The sequence below is a fragment of the Bufo gargarizans genome, chromosome 3 (assembly GCF_014858855.1).
Source record: "Bufo gargarizans isolate SCDJY-AF-19 chromosome 3, ASM1485885v1, whole genome shotgun sequence".
Lineage (NCBI taxonomy): Eukaryota > Metazoa > Chordata > Amphibia > Anura > Bufonidae > Bufo > Bufo gargarizans.
The window spans coordinates 44,640,063-44,655,817 of record NC_058082.1 but is presented as its reverse complement, the minus strand read 5'-3'; positions in this window follow the sequence as shown (position 1 = coordinate 44,655,817).

The window sequence follows — 15,755 nt, the reverse complement described above, 5'->3', positions numbered from 1 at the left end:
GATCAGTCCAAGTGCATCAGTTCCCCCCAGTGCCATCAGCTCCACTATCCCCCAGTGCCATCAGCTCCGTTTCCCTAGTGCCTTCAGCGCTCCCCCACCCCAGTGCCATCAGCTTGCCCCCCTAAGTGCCATCAGCTTGCCCCCCTAAGAGTCAGTCTGAGTTATAAAAATGATTAACCAGGCGGCAGCGGTTCAGAGTGCCCCGGACAGCAGGAGGTAAGTCATCCAGCCATAGAGCATGACTCGGTGACATATATTACAGAGAAGAAACGGTGACCCCCCTGACGTGTCAGTCTTGACTGTAGTTCCGGCATTCTGTTCATGAAGGCCCTCTCTCTCAGGTTCAGTCACAATCCGCCTGTGATGAGGACTTCACCCCTGAGCACCGATTTATTGGGGGCTCCCTATAGTAGTTTCTATTCCTATTATTGCTGAGCCTGCAGCTCACACCCCAGTGTTTATTACATATGCCCCCTCCATGCTGACTGTGCCCTTCTCCAGACTCTTCAGCTTCTTGCTAATTGTCCCATTGACTGTGGAATGTTAGTGCCACTCGTTCGCAATCCTGCCGCCCAGTCAGGGTGCTTTTCATAGATTGTCTGTCCGGGCTGTGGAAGACCTGAGCTCAGCAGTAATGAAGCTTGCAAGTGCGCATCGCCTGCAGTCCCCGGCCGCCCGGATCTTCCTTGCCCGCACCATGTCACCCCAGATCTCTGTAGTGTGCTCATGGCAGCGTCCTCACTCCTACTTTGCTGTTTCTTGCAGTGAGGTTGTGGACATGGAGTGGCCAGTACTCCTCAGTCTTCTTCCCTGCGTGCTGCACAGCCGTCCTGACGTCACACAGCGTCGATTCATAGTGCACGCATACATGCATTATGTCCTGACGATGTGTCAGGGCTGAAAAGGCAGCGCGGTACGGGCTGGCGGGTGACCACGGAGCAGTAAGTAATAGCAAGGGCTTCACTCCCATTCCGTGGTCACATGACACAAATGAATCCTTGATGCAAATTTTTTTGTGTCAAATTACTTGATTCAATCGCGTAATCGTTAAAGCCCTACTGATGACCTATCTTCAGTATCTAATAGGTGGAGGTCCAATATCTGGGACCCCCACCGATCAGCTGTTTGATTAGTATAGTAGCTGTGCTTGGTGTTATGATCAGCGAATGAGAACCCGCTGCCCCACGTGACCAACTCCCTCTGAGGGACGTCTGAGCACGCCCCTCGTTCTTCACACAATACCTCTGATGGTGAGGAGAGACTTTACCGAGGGGAGTACCAGGTGCTGCCTCAGAGGGGAATTGAAACACAAGGGTATCGGGACCAGAGTGTGAACAGAAGTCAGGGCAGGCGGCAGTCAGGCAAAGTCCATAAACGTAGATCAGGGTCAGGGCAAGCGGAAATCAGGCAAAGTCTGTAAAACGTAATCCAAAGCCAGTACACAGAATGACAAGAACCAACAGAACACCTTAGCTGAAACAGGAAACTAGACTAGCTAGAAACCTAAGTTGCTTAGGCGCCTTCCTGTAGAAGGAGGCGTCTTTAACTACCTTTTGCAGACCAGCCATAGGCTGTGCAAGATAGAAGGTGTGCGCATGCTGTCTCACATAAGGAGGCGAGACACGCCTGCACACACCGTAAATACACACAAGGAACTCTGAGCCAGAGTGCAAGGTCTGCTCAGAGCCATGAGGGAAATGCTGGTGGCAGGAGTGCAGACCACAGCTAAGAACCCAGCTGCCAGCACGACATGCAGCAGTGGGTAGGAGTGAAGAAGCCCAGCGCCCATACCTGCATGTGGGGACAGAATCTCAGGTACGGGGAGCTGGGTTAACAGTCCCCCCCCCCATTATGCCCCCTCTCCTCAGGCCTGACCCTAGACAAAAATGTTTTCAGAAGAAGAGGGGCATTGATGTTCTCTCTTGGTTCCCAAGACCTTTCCTCAGCACCAAATACTTTCCAGCCCATGAGAAACAAGGTCCTACCTCTACTCTTTTTCATGCCTAGAATACTTTGAAGTCGTAGACATTCTCCTCATTGCCCGAAGTAGGAGTAGAGGCAGGTTTTTTGAAGAAACGTTTGAGGACCACCGACTTCAGCAGAGAGACATGGAACGAAATCTGTATCCGGAGAGAGGCAGGCAACTTCAACTTGTAGGACACATCATTAAATTTCTCTAAGACTTCAAATGGACCAATAAAGCCTGGGTACCTTAAGCCGGATGTATTTAGAAGACAGCCAGACCTTATCGCCGGGATGAAATTGAGGAGGACTCCTGTGCCTCCTATCTTCACAGTCCTTTATTCTTGAAGATGCTTCCTTTTAGGCCCCTTTCACACGGGCGAGTTTTCCGTGCGGGTGCGATGCGTGCGGTGAACGCATTGCACCCGCACTGAATCCTGACCCATTCATTTCTATGGGGCTGTGCACACGAGCGGTGATTTTCACGCATCACTTATGCGTTGCGTGAAAATCGCAGCATGCTCCTCTTTGTGCGTTTTTCACGTAACGCAGGCCCTATAGAAATGAATGGGGTTGCGTGAAAATCGCAAGCATCCGCAAGCAAGTGCGGATGCGGTGCGATTTTCACGCATGGGTTCTAGGTGACAGTCTATTCACTGTATTATTTTCCCTTATAACATGGTTATAAGGGAAAATAATAGCATTCTGAATACAGAATGCATAGTATAATAGGGCTGGAAGGGTTAAAAATAAAAAAAAAGTTAACTCACCTTCTCCTCTTGTTAGCGTAGATCCCGGTCTGTTCTTTAGCTGTGGCTGAAGGACCTTTGATGACGTCAGATCACATGCTCCATCACCATGGTGATGGACCATGTGATTGGAGCATGTGATCTGACATCACCTCAGGTCATTCAGTCCACAGCTAAAGAACAGACCGGGATCTACGCTAACAAGAGGAGAAGGTGAGTTAACTTTTTTTATTATTTTTAACCCTTCCAGCCCTATTATACTAAGCATTCTGTATTCAGAATGCTATTATTTTCCCTTATAACCATGTTATAAGGGAAAATAATACAATCTTCAGAACATCAATCCCAAGCCCGAACTTCTGTGAAGAAGTTCGGGTTTGGGTACCAAACATGCGCGATTTTTCTCACGCGAGTGCAAAACGCATGACAATGTTTTGCACTCGCGCGGAAAAATCGCGCATTTTCCCGCAACGCACCCGGCTCTTATCCGGGCAAAAAACATGACGCCCGTGTGAAAGAGGCCTTAGGCAGTCTCAGTTTCCTTCCAAATCTTTGAAAAATCTCCACAGAAAGACCAGAAGTAGACTGTATTGGAAGTGGGATATTGGGTTGCTGGCCATAAACAATGAAGAACAGTGATTTCTGGGAGCTTTGTCAACATGATTAGGAAAATTCCGCCCAGGGCAACAGCTCGACCCAGTTGTCATGATGGAGATTAACAAAATGGCGCATAAAATTTGTAAGGATCTGGTTGACCCGCTCCACTTAGCCATTAGACTGAGGATGATATGCTGACGAGAAGACCAGGGACACGTTCAACAGCTTGCAAAGAGCCCACCAAAACCTAGAAGTGAATTGAACGCCTCTTTCAGAGACAATGCGATGAGGAAAACCATGAAGACCGAAAATCTCTTGGCCAGTTGTGGAGCTAAAGGGAGACCTGTCAGAGGGACAAAATGGGATTTTTGGAAAAGCAGTCCACGAGTACCCAAATGACGGAAAAGCCAGAGGAAACAGGCCAATCTGTGATAAAATCCATGGCTATTTGCTGCCAGGGAGCTTTGGCAAGAGGAAGCAGAACACCAGCAGAGCGCTGTTTAGGTGTCTTATTCTGTGCACACAACGGACAAGCCGAGACAAACTCTCGAATATCCTTCTGCATGGATATCCACCAGTACTGTTGAGTGATGAATTGGAAGGTCTTATGCTGACCGGCTTGACCTGCAACTTTCGAGGAGTGACCCCAGTGTAGGATCTGTCTCCTGATAGACTAAACAACAAAAGTCTTTCTAGGCGGGATCTCAGATAATTTAACAGGGCAGAAAGCAATCAGATGGATCAATGTGTTGAGGCTCCTCCTCCTGATCGGTAGAATCAAAGGACCTGCAAAGAGCATCTGCTTTGATGTTTTTATCTGCCACACGGAAGTTGAGAATGAAATCAAAGCGGGCAAAGAACAAGGACCATCTAGCTTGACAAGGATTAAGTCTTTGTGCAGACTGCAGATAGGCAAGATTTTTGTGGTCAGTATAGATCACCACAGGATGACCTGCTCCCTCCAGAAGGTAACACCATTCCTCTAGTACCATCTTGATGGCCAACAGCTCTCTGTCCCCAATTGAGTAGTTGCGCTCAGGAGCGGAGAAGGCCCTGGAGAAGAAGAAGCCACAGGTTGTCATCTTGACAGAGGAAGATCTTTGTGAAAGCACCACCCCAGCTTCAATAGACGATGCATCCAACTCAAGAAAAAATTGCTTAGTAACATCAGGACAATGGAGAACAAGAGCCATAGAGAAGGCCTTATCTAGAGCTTGAAAGGCCGATTCAGCCTCAGCTGTCCAATTCTTGGGGTTTACTCCTTTGCGGGTCAAGGCTGAGATGGAAGCTGTCAAGGACGAGAAATGAGGCACGAACTGGCAGTAATAGTTGGCGAACCCCAGGAAACGCTGGATTGCTTTCAAACCAGAAGGAAAAGGCCACTTCAAAACCGCCAACAGCTGCTCAGGATCCATCTATAGACCAGTATAGGATATTGTGTACCCCAGAAATGGAAAGGATGACTGCTCAAAAATAGATTTTTCGCACTTGGCATACAGACGAATCTCTCTTAACTTTTGCAAGACCTGACAGACCTGTCTCAGGTGGGAAGCGAAATCTGTAGAGAAAACCAGAATGTTGTCAAGGTACACCACAACACAGGAATAGAACAAGTCTCTGAAGATGTAATTCACAAACTCTTGGAAGACTACTGGGGCATTACTTAGCCCAAAAGGCATCACCAAGTACTCGTTGTGACCATCTCGGGTGTTAAAAGCGGTCTTCCACTCATCTCTTTAACGAATCCTGATCAAGTTGTAGGCCCCACATAGGTCTAATTTGGAGAAGATCTTTGCTCCCCTGAGGCGGTGAAACAACTCAGAAATCAGATGAAGAGTATACTTGTTCTTTATGGTGATCTTGTTGAGCCCCCTATAATTGATGCATGGACGTAGAGTGCCATCTTTTTTTCTTCACAAAGAAGAAACCTGCGCCAGCCGGAGACAAAGATTTGTGGATAAATCCTCTGTCAAGATTTTCCTTGATATACTCAGACATGGCCTGAGTCTCCGCTGGTGACTGGGGATAGATGCATCCACGAGGAACCAGGAACTAAGTCAATCAGGCATCTCAGCCTCTTTCTTGTTGAAGTAAAAAGGAAAGAGCATCCCTCGGCGCAAGGAACCAACCAATGGCGGATGATGTATCTTCAAAAGGTATTTATTGTGTGTTTGCAATAAATACCTTTTGAAGATACATCATCCGCCATTGGTTGGTTCCTTGCGCCGAGGGATGCTCTTTCCTTTTTACTTCATTCCAATCCTCTGTGTGGGCCTAGGCACGCCTATCCGAGGACACCTGCATCCGTGGCTGCATACCTACCTTCACATTGGGGATTAACTTATCACGTCCAAATTAGTGTTGTGCCTATCATTGCACAACCCTAAAAGGTGAGCCTCCTATATTGGAGCACATTTCATATTTCCAAACGTTTTTACCCTATGGTGCGCCCTGTTTTTCTGTTTATACAGTAAACAACCTGCCTTATACGTCTTTCTTGTTGAAGACATGGTGACCGAGTCAACTGAACAGAAGAAAGACATCTCCCTAGGCAGGACTGTCCCCAACGAAGCACCTCTACTGTACTCCAGTGAAGAACAGGTTCATGAGTATAACAAAATAAAAAAAAAGACAGTGGCTCCACCTGTTGCAACCTATGTCAGGGGTGGCAAACCCGTGGCTCTTGAGCCGCATGCAGCTCTTTGCTTCTTCAAGTACGGCTCTAGCTGTGGAGCCGGAAAGCAGTCAGGCCGGCTCACTCTCAGCATGGGGGGTCTTGTTTGAGCAAGGGTTGGTCAGGTCTGAGCATGGCGGTCAGATCTAAGAAAGGGGGAGATCTGAGCACTGGAAGTCTGATTTGTGTTGTCTGATCCGAGCATTGGGGGTCTTATTTTGGGTGTCTGATTTAGAGGTCTGATGAGGTTTGGGGATCTTATTTTAGGTCAGATGAGGATTGGGGATCTGATTTAGGAGTCTGATCTGAGGTCTGATGAAAAATATTTTTTTTATTTTTTTCTCTGCTAATGAAAAATAAGAAAAAAGTATTTTTATCAGACCTCAGATCAGATGAAAAATATTTTTTTTCTCTTATTTTTCTTTGTTAAAGCCTAGGTGCATCTTGTAGGGCAAAAAGTACAGTGACTCATGTGTAAATGTATAGCTTGTGGATCCTGGTAGTCATACGTTTTTTTGTTTTTTTTTGGCTCTTTGTGCCTGTAAGGTTGGCCACCCCTGGTATAGGTGCACACTCCTCGACGCACCCAACGTCGATATGTGAATGATTAAATGAAAATTGAAAGTTGGAGGGCACTCACTTATCTGGTGTCATGTAGAGTACTCCATTATATGTCAAAATAAACACATTTATTAATAAAAATATGCATGAATGTACATAAAACACACCTCTCTGGCAGCAGATCAATATCCTATCTAACAACCACACAAAGGATATTTGTGCTATCTTGGATTCAGGAACAAATATTTAGTTCTTAATAGAGATGTGATAGAGTTGGATGGCGACCATCTATCATTTACTAAATAGGTTCCCAAAGATGTGCTGAATATTGGTTCATAAATGTTCCACGATAAACCTCGTTATTATAGCTGATTCATATAAAAATTAAAAAATACATAAAAATATAAAATAAAAACAAATATAGTGATATCTATTCAGTTTCAATGTTGGATATGTATTGCATTCTTGAATAGCAAACAATGAATTGTTCACTGATAATGCTGTTGATGAAATGTCACATATAGTGTGTAATCACTGCTAAAAAGCAAGAATCGCTAATATATTTGTCGCATGGCAGCGATGCAGTTCATTGATGTGTTTATACCATAACAGCGATACGGTTATATCCTCGATATACCATATAATCTTGATACTGTCCTATGTATATATCAGGCCTTTATATAGAAAAATTGCAGTCACTTTTGAGTCAACTCGATTATAGTTGAATAACATTTGTAGCAAGTTATAATCAATATAGCGGTGCCTGATAGTAACACTGTGTATAGCAGCACTTAAAGGGGTTCTCCGGGATTTTAATATTGATGACCTATTCTCAGGACGGCTTGTGTTTAATTACACCTGCTCACTGCCGGGTGTCGGACCTCCGCCGATTTGATATTGACGACCTATCCTGAGGATAGGTCATCAATATTAAAAGCCTGGACAACCCCTTTAAAGATGGAAATAGTTACATTACCACTCCTCAGTGACACATGTTGTGTTGGCGTCCTGGTTGGAACTGTTCCTCCCCGATAGCTGGGCACAGTCTGTGCGCTAATGCAGCGTGACGTCCCACGTGATCGGGAGCTGGCGCTTTGATTCACAGCGAAATGTCCCAGGTATGGCCCGGCATAGAATATTCAGCAGCAGAGGAGCGATGTCAGCTTGCTACTACGCTGTCAAAGTGAACGGACCTCCAAACTGGGAGTATATGCTTGTAGATAATCTGTGACTGTTCCAATTGTTTACTGCCAATAAAATATTGTACCAAACAAGTTTCAGAGTTTCTGGCTCCTTCCTCAGTGGTAGGCAGCGGACATTTTTTTAAGGGGAAATTTGTTAATTGAAGGCGGGTATAAAAACCAGAACTGGATTACTCCAGTAAAGAAATTGCATACCTATGTAAATACCCGTGACTGAATACCAATTTAGAGAAACAATCAATACTTAATATCTGGTACATATTGGATATAAAACAAAACAAAAGCACAGAGACATTCAAAAAAACAAAACAAAAAATCCTTTTTTTTTTTTTTAAATAATGCACTTGCGCTTTTGATGCGATATTGATGTCTACACATTACAAAGATGTAATGTATATACACTACCTGTCCCCAAAAAAAGTTGCCACCTGGATTTAACTAAGCAAATAGTTATAAGCCTCCTATTGGATAATTACTGCATGGGCGATTATCTTTCAACTGGCAACAAGTTATTTAACCCCAACTGGTGCAATGAGTTGCTTCTCATTTCTTAAACAACCATGTCGAAAGCCGGTAATTACTCACAGGTAATTCTGTTTCCTCATAGTCACGACAGCACCACTAGAGAGATGGACTCCTCCCCCAGGGACAGGAAACCTAGAGTAAAAAAAGGAAGTACTTCCCTCCCAACATCAGTGGATTACAGAGATCTAGGAAGCCTTCCAGTTAATTAACATCTGAAACAACACAACTTAAGCAAAACAACATAACAAACTTTTTTTTTCATTTTTTTTATGCAACACACCGTGAACACCAATTGTTACAATCAAGATCGAAGGGTGGGAAGCCGTGGTGCTGTCGTGACTATGAGGAAACGGAATTACCAGTGAGTAATTACCGGCTTTCCCCCATGTCACGACAGCACCACAAGAGAGAATACCAGAGAAGAAAATTAGGGTGGGACCACGGCCTGAAGCACCTTACGCCCAAAAGTTAAGGAAGAAAAAGAGCCCAAATCAAGTCTATAGTGACGAAAAAAAGTGTGTGGAGACAACCAAGTAGCTGCCTTACAAATCTGATCAATGGAGGCACCTCTCCTTTCTGCCCAGGAAGATGCCACTGCCCGAGTTGAGTGGGCTTTCAGATTAACTGGAGGAGATAGACCTGCAGAAACATAAGCAGCAGAAATACCCTGCCTAATCCATCTAGCTATGGTATCTCCTCTCACTTTATCCTCTTTATTCGGTCCGGACACTTGAATAAAGAGTCTATCAGATTTCCTGAAGTCTTTAGTCCTGCCTATATACTCCAGAACACATCTGCGTACATCCAACATATGAAATGTCCTTTCTCCCTCAGAAGAGGGATTAGCACAGAAAGAGGGCAGCACCACCTCTTGGGACATATGGAAGGTGTCAACCACTTTGGATAGAAATGCTGGGTCCGACTTAAGGATAATTCTGTACTCTAAAAATTTGGTATAGGGCTCCCTAACGGATAAGGCTGCTAACTCCCCTACCCTACATGCTGATGTTATTGCAACTAACAGGGCAGTTTTCTGAGCCAGCACTTTTAGAGGTATATCAGATAAGGGCTCAAAGGGAACTATACACAAGGACTGGAGAACAACTGATAAGTCCCAGGATGGAGCATGCATTGGTACGGATAATTGAAGTCTCTTGACAGATTTAAAAAAATCTGATAATCCAGGGATGATCCGCGATCTTTTGGCCAAACAATGCCCCTAAAGCTGATACATAAACTTTGAGAGTGGCCCCTTTCAATCCCTTCTCCAGACCTTTCTGCAGAAAGTCCGGGATGTCCGCCATGTTAGGTCTGTCTAGGTCAAGGGAAGCAAGATTTATCCTAGAATTTTTTTTTTCTCAGATTCTAAAGTAAATTTTAGACGTCACATCTTTTCTACTGGCTTGTAAGGTGTAGCTAACCGCATCAGACAACCCCTTAGCCCTTAAGGTCTGCCTTTCAAAGGCCAAGCAGTTAAATGGAGATTCCGTACCTCTGTATGACATATTGGTCCCTGCATGAGTAGATCTGGAAGCTCCGGAAGGACCCAGGGATTCCCCAGAGACATGACCCTCAGACAGGAGAACCCAGGCTCTCTGTGGCCAGAAGGGAGCCACCAAGATGACTCTTGCTCTCTCTTCCTTTATTTTCTTGATTACCCTGGGAATAAGTGCCAGCGGGGGGAAGGCATACGCTAGATCCCAATCCCATCTCTGAGATAGAGCGTCCACTGGCGATAGGGAATAGAAATGGCTGACCTGTCTGTTTATCCTTGTTGCGAAAGAGATCCACCTGAGGCTTGCCCCAAAAGGCCGAGAGCTTCCGGAATACTTCTGGATTTAACTGCCACTCTCCTTGACAGATCAGATGTCTGCTGAGATAGTCTGCCCTGAAGTTCAGATCCCCCTTTAAGTGGGTCGCTGAAATTGAATTTAGCTGGGATTCTGCCAGAGAAAAAAAAAAGACAACGACATTAGAACTGGACATCTGTTAGTTCCTTGTCTGTTGATCAGGGATACTGTAGTAGTATTATTGGACAAAATTCTTACATTTTTACCCCAGGGTTTCTTTGTAATTTGAGGATCTAGCTCGAACCTCTGGTTCCCAGGACCCATGGCAATCGAAACTGCCCATGTGCGCCCCCCAACCATAAGGGCTAGCATCTGTAGTTATTACTACTGAACACTGGGGACTCCAATCTAAACCTATGGATACATTATCTTCCTGTAACCACCAACCTAAGGACGAGATTACCTCATTAGACAATCTAATTTTCCTATCCAGGTCTAACTGAGTACCAACCCAGGAATTTAACAATTCTAACTGCAACCTCCTGGAATGCAGCTGACCCCATGGAACCGCAGGGAAAGCGGCGGTAAAAAGACCCAACAGAGACATCCCTTTCCTAATAGTAATAAGAGGAACAGAGGAAACTTCCTGAATTAAAGAAAAAATCCTTTCAACTTTCTGCCTGGGAAGGAAGGATTTCTGAGCCGCAGAATCTAATAAGATTCCCCCAAAAACCTTTTTTTTGTAGGGAGAGGAGAAGATTTTCCCCAGTTGATTACCCAACCAAGCTTCTCTATAATTCCCTGGGCATGAACTAGGAATTTTTGTACCTTTTCTTTGGATTCTGCCACCAGCAAAAAATCGTCCAAGTACGGGATAAAGATGCCGTCTCCTTCTCTGATGTGAGCCACCATCTCGGCTATGATTTTTGTGAAGACTCTAGGAGCGACAGCAATCCCAAATGGCAGGGCACAAAATTGTAGGTGCATCAAACGGGAGTTTATTTGAACTGCTAACCTCAGGAACTTCTGGAAGTCTTTGTGGATGGGTACATGGAAATAAGCGTCTTTTAAGTCTAGAGACACCATATAACAGTCCTTTGTCAAAAGATTTATTGCTGAACTTATGGACTCCATTTTGAACCGATGGTAAACAAGAAACTAATTTAAGGGCTTCAGGTTTATAATGACCCTGAACGTTCCATTAGTTTTTTTTTACAAGGAACAGCGTGGAATAAAACCCCTGACCTATTTCCTGAACCGGAACCAGAACCACTTTTTCTACCAGGGACAAAACCTCAGACTCCAGAAGAGACTGACCCGAGGGCCCCGAAGAGCACTTTGTGACTATGTAACGGGTAGGTGGCAGACTGATGAACTCGAGACGGAGACCCTCTTTTATGGTCTCTAGAACCCAAGAACTTCCTGCTATTAACTGTCACTCTGCCAAGAAGTTTTTCAGTCTGCCACCCACCCGCAAGACCCTGTCATTGTGGACTGGGTTTCTTGAAAGTGGAAGAGGGTTGCTTGAACATAAGGCCACTACTTTTATGGGGCCCCCTCCTTATGTTGCCTGCTTGGCCTCTGCCTCTAACCTGACCCCCTCCCCTTCCCTTAGCACGAAAGGGCCGATACTGTCTAGAGGACTGCGGAACAGGGAATCCCTTCTTTCTATCCCCTGCTTTCTCCAATAGATCAGTGAGAACGGATCCAAAAAGGAACTCGCCCTCACATGGGATAGAGCAAAATGTATTCTTGGAGCTGAGATCTCCTGACCAGCTCTTCACCCAGAGCGCTCGTCTAGCAGAGTTTGTTAAGGCCACAGCCCTAGCTGACGGTCTCAAGGTATCAGATGAGGAATCTGCCAAAAAAGCGGCTGCTTTCTTAATTGCAGGGAGGAAGGCCAGCAGCTGATCCCCAGGCACATTATTTTGGATATCTGTTGAAAGCTGATCAATCCATAACATCATGGACCTAGCCAGTGAGGTACCTGCTATGCTTGATTTAAGCGCTGCCCCAGCGGTCTCCCAAGCTCTCTTAAAGAACCCTTCCGCCTTCTTATCCATAGGCTCTTTAAGAGTTCCCAAGTCTTCAAAAGGCAAGTAACCTTTTCTAGAAATTTTGGCTATAGCTACATCAATTTTAGGCGGACGATCCCAAGTCTTGGTCTCCGTCTCATCAAAGGGATACTTCCTTTTGATGGCCCTAGGGATAAATGACTTTCTGTCTGGGTTCTCCCATTCTGATTTAATAGGTTGGCACACAGTCCGGTGAATAGGAAAAACTTTCCTTTTCTTTATCTCAAGTCCTTCAAACATGATGTCCTGGATAGACTGCTGTTCCCTAGCCTCTTCTAGCCCCATGGCTGATCTTACTGCCTTGACCAACTGATCCGTATCCTCACACTGAAATAACAGTCTTCCTGATAAATCATCCTCAGACCCGTCAGACCCCTGTTCTGAGTCAAAATTAAACCGTCTTCTTCGACATCAGATGGTACTGCAACAGCGGGAGCAACTGCCGGCTGAGGTATTGTCACGGAAGGTGTACAGAAAACTAGAAGACACAAAATGAAGATCCGACTGACTGGATCCAAAACTAAGGAACCAAAGGGAGAGCCCTGCAACAGACCTGGCTCTCTCCCTAACTGCTCAGCCTATGCAAAATGGTAGATGATTGCATATCCTCATTCCTCGACTGTATAACACCTGAACACCCTATAATAGTGAGGGGACACGACCACCGGCTCCCTACACTTGATACAGAGGGAGTCAGGGTCACCTGGGATCCAGCAAACAGGTAAACACAAATGAATGAACAAAACTTATCTGTAGGAGACTCAGTAGTAGCATCCAGCATGCACACACTCCAGGAAGTTGTATAAACCGCGAGTTGTATAAAAGTGATGCAGTATGGGAAGGGATTTAAAGGGATGCAATCAGTGCAACTACATGACAGCTGAGAGAGGCTAACGAGATGAGAAAACGAGAGCAAAACAAAAAGAACCTCAAGGAGGAGGTTCTGAAGAACGTCTGTCAGAGCTTCTCAGATGTCTGGTGGCGACAGGTATAGATGTTACAGGCGCTGACCGAAACTCTCTTAAGGAGGCCTCCACCTGATTTTTGACCATTTCCTGCAACTGCAGCAGCAGTGATGGAGCTTTTTGTGCCATAATTGGGTTTGCTATAGTAAGCAGCAAGACTGACTCCGCACATGGCACACTCCTTACTTCTAGACCTTTTAGATCTTCTGGAACTCCCATCAGTAGATGGGACCTTGGAGGAAGATTCCGAGCGAACCTTCTTGAAGCTCGTATCCTCACTGGAAACATTTATGTTAGACACAGCACCCCACTCCTGGAAGCAGATAACACCTAATGGCTGTTACTTCACACACGGAGGCAGACTGCAGCAAAAAGCACTTACTTTTATATCTGCCGCAGAAAGCTTCAGGAGACCCGGCGTCTGACGTCATGATTCTGCGCCTGCAACCTCCCGCTCCTCCCAGCTATCACATAAGAATCAGACCCCGCCTCCAGATGGCCATGCCCACCGGAGCTCCATGCGCGACCACGCCGGAGCTCCGGACCTTCTCCTGATTTCACCAACCTCCAGCTTCCTACCGGAGACCCACAGGTAAAACTTACCTTAACTGCCGCGGTCTCCTTCGGAACCACGAGCGGGCCGCGGCGGTAAAAGGAGCGGTGGAGGGGGCGGGAGGCAAGTACACGGACCTGCTGCTGGGGGTGAAGGAAGCGACTCCACACCGGGAGCCATACAGGGGACCCGACCACCCTGAACCACAGGGATTTTTACTGCCTCCCAGATCCCCCAGCCATATCATAACACAGCCTCCTGGCTATGGAATACTCCAGGCTTCCTAGGGACAGGAAACCACTGATGTTGGGAGGGAAGCACTTCCTTTTTGTACTCTATGTTTCCTGTCCCTGGGGTAAGAGTCCATCTCTCTGGTGGTGCTGTCGTGACATGGGTGAAAGACACATCTCATGGTCGTGGAAAAGATGTTAGTCTGTTTGAGAAGGGTCAAATCATTGGCATGCATCAAGCAGAGAAAACATCTAAAGAGATTGCAGAAACTACTCAAATTGGGTTAAGAACTGTCCAACGCATTATTAAAAACTGGAAGGATAGTGGGGACCATCGTATTCGAGAAAGAAATGTGGTGGGGAAAAAATCCCGAATGATCGTGATCAGCGATCACTTAAACGTTTAGTGAAATCAAATCGAAGAAAAACAGCAGTAGAACTCAGGGCTATGTGTAATAGTGAAAGTAGGAGCATTTCCACAAGCACAATGCAAAGGGAACTCAAGGGGTTGGAACTGAACAGCTGTGTAGCCGTAAGAAAACCACTAATCAGTGAGGCAAACCAGAAAAAAAAGGCTTCAATTTGCTAGGGAGCATAAAGATTGGACTCTGGAGCAATGGAAGAAGGTCATGTGGTCTGATGAGTCCAGATTTACCCTGTTCCAGAGTGATGGGCGCATCAGGGTAAGAAGAGAGGCAGATGACGTGATGCACCCATCATGCCTAGTGCCTACTGTACAAGACTGTGGGGGCAGTGCTATGATCTGGGGTTGCTGCAGTTGGTCAGGTCTAGGTTCAGCAACTGTATGTGCTCCAAGAATGAGGTCCGCGACTACCTGAACATACTGAATGACCAGGTTATTCCATCAATGGGTTTGTTCTTCCCTGATAGCACGGGCATATTCCAAGATGACAATGCCAGAATTCATCGGGCTCCAATTGTGAAAGAGCGGTTCAGGGAGAATGAGACACATGGATTGGCCACGACAGAGTCCAGACCTTAACCCCATTGAGAATCTTTGGGATGTGCTGGAGAAGGCTTTGCGCAGCGGTCAAACTCTACCATCATCAATGCAAGATCTTGGTGAAAAATTAATGCAACACTGGATGGAAATAAATCTTGTGACATTGCAGAAGCTTATTGAAACAATGCCACAGCGAATGCGTACCGTAATCAAAGCTAAAGGCGGTCCAACAAAATATTTTTGGTGGGGACTTTTTTTTGGGGACGGGCAGTGTATATTATTTTCACATTTGATATCTTTTTCTTTATTTTTTCTGTCTTTTTGTATTATTGCTTCTTCGGAGATGGAAATTGGAATCCAGAATATGGTTCAGAGGACGGGGGTCAACCTAGGAGGGGAGATCGAGGTGCTGGTAAACAGCCGGACCTTGATGTTCCGTCCCAGATTGGCACCCGTCCCAAAATCACAAGAAACCAAAAAGTTCCATCTCACCATTGAGACCAGCTGGAATTATAGTATCAAATTAGAATATTCTTCTCAACTCCACTCTAGACATATTTGCTACGTGATTACCACCTCTCCATTGTTTCCTAATCCGTTCAAAAGCAACAAAGGTGAGGTGATTAGGGTCTTTATTATGATAGTCTTTGAAATGTTTTGAGACCGAGTGTTGTTCAAAACCTTTCTTTATAGTAACATAGTACATAAGGCCGAAAAAAGACATTTGTCCATCCAGTTCGGCCTGTTATCCTGCAAGTTGATCCAGAGGAAGGCAAAAAAAAAACCTGTGAGGTAGAAGCCAATTTTCCCCACTTTAGGGGAATAAAAAATTCCTTCTCGACTCCAATCAGGCATCAGAATAACTCCCTGGATCAGCGATCCCTCTCTAGTAGCTATAGCCTGTAATA